Source organism: Helianthus annuus, chromosome 17, assembly GCF_002127325.2.
Source record: "Helianthus annuus cultivar XRQ/B chromosome 17, HanXRQr2.0-SUNRISE, whole genome shotgun sequence".
Lineage (NCBI taxonomy): Eukaryota > Viridiplantae > Streptophyta > Magnoliopsida > Asterales > Asteraceae > Helianthus > Helianthus annuus.
Window position 1 is genome coordinate 83,675,234 of NC_035449.2, and position 7,403 is coordinate 83,682,636.

The window sequence follows — 7,403 nt, forward strand, 5'->3', positions numbered from 1 at the left end:
TGGGTCTCGGGAGTTATAACCCGTTTTTATTATAAGTCCCGTTAACTCGGGCTCTTATAGACTCAATTTTTTTAAAACTTTGATTCGTTTGTATTTAATATTAGGATTTCTTATTTAAATCCAAATAAATTACCGGGTTATTTTTACTACTAACGGCACTTTACCCGTCCTTTAGTATTAACGGAGTATGATTACCAAACCCGTTTTCGGGGTGTTACAAGTCTACCCCCCCCCCCCCCCTTAGAGAGGTTTCGTCCTCGAAACCTTTTCTTACATAATTCATTGAGTTTAAACTCAATGTATTTGACCCGAGAAATCTTTTAAACACTACTTACACTTTTAACCAATTGTTATTACTACCAGATAAGTATGGTAACATATTTTTGGTCACTAATTGTCTACGTATCTCATAAGACATAGTGCAACTTGAAATAACGTAATCTCTTTATTTCCACTAGTTTAGTTAACTTAGCGATATCCATCGCTTTCGTATACTATCGAATTCTTTATTAATCCGTTACTTTGACCCGTTTAAGGTCTTTAGTGAAATCTTTCACTTTTAGCAACAAATTCTTTTGTTTTCAAATTTATTTATTAGGTTTAATTATACCAAATCTACCGCTTACGAGCAAACCAAATTTCTTGATTTGAATTGCTGACCTTAGCCGGTCTCATTAACTAGACTTATTAGTCCAGTTACTTTTTACCGCTCGCTTGGTTATAATGTGATTCTACTTCACATTGCCTTTCTTGCCCGTGATCGTGTCACATCATGTTTAATTTATATCAACCTTTCATTTTTTTTTTTCGAAAATATCTCTTTTCGAATATATCGTCTTGCGCCTATCAGTGTCAAGACTTGTATCCTTTATACTTACTATTTAAATTCCTATTAGAATTTATATTTGTAAGAACGCTATTTCTTATCAAAACTGAAGTTTTAGTTTTAGTATCTTCTTTTTAACTTTTGTCAATTATCCATACCGGGATATCGACAGTCCAAAATTCATTCTTTTACAGTCTTTGTTTTATGCGGGGATCCTCAATTTATTCCTTCGCTTTGTCTAATTAACCCGTAGGTTTTATCACTTTGCCTTATAGGCTATTTTATTAGACTTTCACCTCTTTAAGGCGGGGTCCTTATAATCTGTTTCTTTCTAGTCATGACCCGTCGGTTGTTTTAGTCTCGTAGACCTTTCCATTATTTGTAACCCCAAAGGTTAGGTTGATCCCGTAGATCATTCCTTACTCATGTCATTCTTAAAATACATGTTTGGTGTCAAGGCATCCTGTTTTTTGTTTAAAATCATTTATTTTCGCCTTGGTATTTTCTTTGACCTTGACCTTAGTCTAAGGCTACATTCGTTTCTTTTCGAACAAATTTTCCGACTTTATGACTTCTCACGTCGCTTATGCGTCGGTTTATTTTATGCTCACCATTTTCCAGTTTACATACATTCATATTTGATTATGTCCCATTATCGGGCTCATTATTCTTTTGTTTTTAACGCTACCACTATTCTGCTTGCGTTTACTCATGTCGTCCGGCATAATATTATATTCGACCCGTTCAACTTTAAAATAGTTGAACATATTTATTCAAAATTTCTTTTACGAAATTTATGGTCATAATTCATAATCCAAGTCCTTTGAATTTTTAACCCGCGTTCACGTTTCTTGGTTTACGCATGTGTTTAATTCTTACCCATTAACCGGTTGTTTTACCGAAGTCGTTATTATTGCAACCCTCCCAGTATGCATTAAGACCTCGCTTCATTTTTTTTTTCTGACTTTGTCCTTAAGTTTGACGTTTTACAAAACGACCCGTAAAGGGACATATTTGTATTTTCCGGGTTCGAGTGTAAGTACACACCCTCCCAATACTTGTCTAAATCACTTTACATGTTTGCGTTTTCCGGGTTCGAGTGTAAGTACACTCCCTCCCAATACATGTCTAAATCACTTTACATGTTTGCGTTTTCCGGGTTCGAGTGTAAGTACACTCCCTCCCAATTCATGTCTAAATCATATTACATGTTTACGTTTTCCGGGTTTGAGTGTAAGTACACTCCCTCCCAATTCATGTCTAAATCATTTTACATGTTTACGTTTTTTGGGTTCGAGTGTAAGTACACTCCCTCCCAATTCATGTCTAAATCATTTTACATGTTTACGTTTTCTGGGTTCGAGTGTAAGTACACTCCCTCCCAATTCATGTCTAAATCATTTTACATGTTTCTTTGTCCCTTCACTCGGGCTCATTATCCTAATGTAATACGCTTCCGTCACTCGGCTGTGCGTTTACATTATTATCAAATATTTTGCTTATCTGATTCATTTGGGTACTTTTTAATTTGTCCCACTCACCCCGTCCTTACTACATCGGGTGTAAGTGTGTTCATCATAATAAGTTCATGGTATCATGTGTTCACTACCTACTTGGCCAGAGTAGGCGATCAACACATGACATACATGGCCCTTTTATAACTTTTACATCACGCCCCATGTAAGTAATACCTCTATTTATTTCTCTTGGAAACAATATCCCGGATAGATTTTTCTATCCGGGTTTTTTCAAGTTTTTAATCTACATATGCAACTTTCAATATCTACGTATTTGTTGCATATTACTATTTGTGCAATTAAATTTAATATGTGCACCTGGTAATGCTTGCCCTAACGGGCTTCTCTTGCCATTAGCCTTGTTCGCGATCGATACGTGATTTAGGTCATTGGTGAGTATGTTCTACTTGTCGTACTTTGGACCGTTCCCCCGTCAAGTCCGCAATTTGTTAGACTCCCGCTATCTTTAGATGCGAGTGTCCTTCAACTAAAACATTTACAAGAGTTAATAATATCAACTTCAATAATCGTCCGAATTATAATACAAGGCTTTTTCTACTATACGCGTCAACGCGCGTATTTTCATCAACCATATCAATCATTTTAATTAGGGTAACATGTATTACACGATAACCCTATGTGTTGTTTACAACACTTTAATACGCTAAACCATTAACATACTTGTACTTACCGGATTTGCAATCAAGCCTCGAACCGAACACTTTATTCTTTTAACCTTGGGCTCTGATTACCAACTTGTAGCACCCATAATAATTTTTAACATTTACATAACATTAAAGTAAGCATTTTATATGAAAAATGCCACTTAACAAAAACTTTTACATCATAAGTATTTAAACATGTTTACAACATCCAAAACATCGTTAAAAGTGTTTACATAATCCACTTTTATTAAAAGAAAACTAGATCGAATGCGGAAGCTTCATTGAGAGGTGTGTTCGGTTCTTGCTTGTGGCTTGATCTTCATGCGGAAGCATATAACATTCACCTAGAATCAAAACCAACAAAAAGTTAGTTTTGATAGTTTATTTACAAGTTAATACAAGTCCCCTGTATCAAACAATTACAATAACAAGGATTTGCAGGTTTTACACCCGTCGCGTGCCGTAATCGAAACTATGCTCAAAAACGGATTCGATTAACTATGATATGCAAAATTCAGCAAAAGTGACTGGGCTCTACCGTAACTTACGGTAGCCACCGTAAGTTACGGTAGCCACTGGGCAAAACTGGTCTGCCGTAAGGCAGTAGAAAACTGTCGTAACAATTTATTCGCTACCGTAAGTTACGGTGGCTACCTTAACTTACGGTAGCTTTCAAACTTAACATCTGAATTCACAAATTAATAGGCTTCGAGCCCTTGGCTTTAAAATTCATTTTTAAAGACTTTTGACCTGTTCGAGTTTTTAAACCACAAGCTTGTTTCTAATTAACCATTAAGCATACATCAACATGTTTATCTCAAACTCTTTAATTCGGGTTTGTAAATTTTATGAATTACGCGGCTAGTACCCAATCTATGCACATAATTCTTTTGACCTATTTCGAAGATTTAAACTTTTTAAGTTTAAATCTTTCCCCTTGGTTATGCACAATCTACTGTATACTTATCTATAACCCACAATATGCGTACCTGGTTCGGATCAACATATTGACCCGTTTTAATACCTTGTCTCAATAATCGCTAATTCATAGCATCGCTAATTCATAGGCCGATTTATCCTGTGTGCATAAAGCTCCACAAACACTTATTAGTCGTTAACTGTTAAATGGTATCAACATTACCATTTGACCCGTTTGGTCTAAACGACCAAACATTTCGCGCTTATATTTGACTAGATCACCATTTTACCCTTTTTATTCGTTTAAGCTTACTTAGAAAGTAGCCATTCAAAAACTCATTTTTATTTATGTCATCCCATGACCAAATTACCATTTCACCCATTTTTACCATTAAACATGGTTTTTCGTCTTTTGATACGTTCCGACCCGTATCTTTTCGTGTCAAAATCATAATTTGAATATAACCTGGTCGTATTTATAATCTATAAATAAATACATATCCTACGATAAAGGTGTAAGCTTTACTTACCTCGCATCCAAACTATGCGTTACTTTTCCTTATTGATTTGTTTGACCCGCTTCGTCCTCAAGCTTCCACCTAGCTCGTTTAGCATCAAACTAACATCATCATTCACAAGGTGGTTAGATTAGTCATTAACTAATACGACTATTCCACCTTACGTATTTTCTATGTTGAAATCATTATTCGACTTCGTCATTGGTTAATTTTAACTTTCTACTAGTTAACTACCTCTAATCATATGATACGTGAAATTAACTAAAATCTACATTGTGATTAGATTCCGTATTATCACGTATCACCCCTAATTGAATCAATTAGGAAATTAAGTGTTTCATTCATAGTTTCGACATATGAATATTGTGGGCATAATTTATAACATCAACAATCAAGTTTTGTATCACTGAAAATAGGCTGTTTTTGTTGACCTGTTTAACCTGTTTGCAAGTCTTCAAAAATTATGATTTTTTTATGTGGTGTACCACTCGGAGGGTTAGACCTTGTGTTAAAATTTCAAGATCTAACTCTTTACCAAAAATTCGTAAAAGTTCATTAACTAGCTGCAATCAGATTCGTCACTTCTGACTGCAGCTTACGGAAAAATTCATTTAAAATTCCTCGTTTATCCGATTGACGAAATTCCAATTGGAGATTTTTCTAATCACTTAGCACTTTCTACAGTACAAATTTGAGATCATAACTCAATTCCTAAATTGAGTTATGACATTCGTAATGGGCTGCAAATTCTGCCAGAAAACGCAGCTTGAACCTTTGATACGGAAAAATTCATAAAACGCTCAATTTTCGTCGAAAAAATGCGATTCCAGTGGGGTTTTAAAGATATTTCCTGGAATTACATTTTAGACTCAAGAAACACATGATTTTATCAGGTTTTTTCCAGGTTACAGCCAATACAAATCGGCTGTAAATTTTGATCAAGAATCGTTTGAATTTAGCTTTCAGTTTAAGCTTGTTCTTGACATCATAACACTATTATTTTGCAATCAAAACCCTAAAAACATCTCATACATGAATTTGGTATCAACAAAAACTTGAGCTAAGCATGATTTCAACATATACTTGTCTAGGGTTTACTCCTAGACACTACTATGTTCCTATTCTATCCATATAACAACATGCAACCATCAATTTCGAATTTTCTAAGATCACCCAGAAATTCAACTAGAGATTTCTCATGAAATTCACATACCTTATGACTCCTTTTGACGATGTGATCACCATTCCTTGTTCAGATTTTGATTTCAACTTGGATTGAGCCTTCAATTTGTGGGTTTAGTGAATTTTAGGGTTTTGAGGATGAGGGAGGTCGCCCTCTCCTGTTCTTGATCGACCAGACATCCAAATGGGGGTGTTTGGTATTGTTTTTAATTAAAACTAATAATATAAGTTTCAATTTTAACAACATAGGCCCCTCCACTTTTGTTAATCATATAGTTTGGTTATTTTAGCCATATTTGTTCTATTATGTCAAGACGCCAACTAACTAGGTTAATATTCCTAGTTACTTGGTGGGTCTCGGGAGTTATAACCCGTTTTTATTTTAAGTCCCGTTAACTCGGGCTCTTATAGACTCAATTTTTTTAAAACTTTGATTCGTTTGTATTTAATATTAGGATTTCTTATTTAAATCCAAATAAATTACCGGGTTATTTTTACTACTAACGGCACTTTACCCGTCCTTTAGTATTAACGGAGTATGATTACCAAACCCGTTTTCGGGGTGTTACACGTAAATTGGGAGTTTGATGTCCCCCAGGGTTTTCTTAGTTTCACCACTAAATCCTACAAGCACGGAGGATCTTGGTGTGATGTCTGATTCAGGAATACCCATTTTCTTCAGAACATCAAGTTGGATAATGTTTACTGAACTTCCTCCGTCAATAAGGATCCTGCGGACAAAATGGTTAGAAATAAAGAGAGTGATAACTAAGCTATCATGATGAGGATCCTGGATGTTAATTCTATCATCCTCATCAAAGGTTATGATTTTTCCTTCCGAGACACTTGATGTTCGAATAGGTCTTTCTCCATTATCCATTTTAGCTTCCTTTGCATGCCTCTTAGCTGCTGAAAAGGATGTACCACAAATGTCTGATCCTCCGGAAATAAAGTTTATCACTTGTGCGTCTGCCGGAGGGGCTGGAGCTTTTTCAGGGATCCTTTCAGGATCCTGAGTCCTTTGCTTTTTTCTTCCCAACAACTCTTTTAAATGCCCCTTGCTCAACAGATATCCAATTTCCTTTCTTAATGCGATGCATTCTTCTGTTAAATGCCCAAAATCCTCGTGGTATGCACACCATTTTGATTTGTCTTTAGCTGCGGCTGGTTTGTCATTTTTTCTGGGCCATCTGGCTTTCTCTCCTAGATTCTGCATTGCAAGGATTAGTTCATGGTTATCAACGGAAAAACAGTATTAAGAAATCGGAGGATATTCCTCATCATCCTCTTCTTGGTCAACAGCATGCACGTTCTGGTTGTCAGTTCTATTGTAGGATTTGAATTTGTTGCTTTTGAAAGAGGATCCTTGCTTTTCTTGTTTTGAGGATCCTACTTGTCGCCACCCTACATATCTTCTCTTCTTTTTAGGTTTGGCTTTTTCCAGCGGTGGAGCTTGGAATTCCAGAGGTTCCTCTATGTCAGCAATGTAACCAGTGAAGTTGTGGGAGACTTCAATCGGCACAGGATAGAGGTTAAGATTCTGAAATGCTTCCGACATCTCATTCATGCTGTACGGCATATATGCAAAATGCACAAAATGCTAAGTTAAAACTTTGGAACAAAGCTTAACAAATAAACATTTTTATTGCATACCAATTTGTACAACATACAGCAAACAGAACACATTCAGATCTTATTTATTTATTTACTAGGAAGTAAATATTTCTAGGTTTAAAGTTTAAAGATTTGCATTTTCTGCTACAGTAGCGAGTAGATA

General features: G+C 35.6%; 1 long non-coding RNA gene across 1 annotated transcript; it reads right to left on the reverse strand.

Moving 5' to 3' along the window:
* Positions 1-3,114: 3,114 nt before the first annotated feature.
* On the reverse strand, positions 3,115-4,535 carry LOC110921834. Its single transcript, XR_002582679.1, has 3 exons — positions 4,457-4,535; positions 3,998-4,086; positions 3,115-3,352 (listed from the first exon to the last, which is right to left on the reverse strand). It is a non-coding gene; the product is annotated as an uncharacterized LOC110921834 (long non-coding RNA).
* Positions 4,536-7,403: the final 2,868 nt, after the last annotated feature.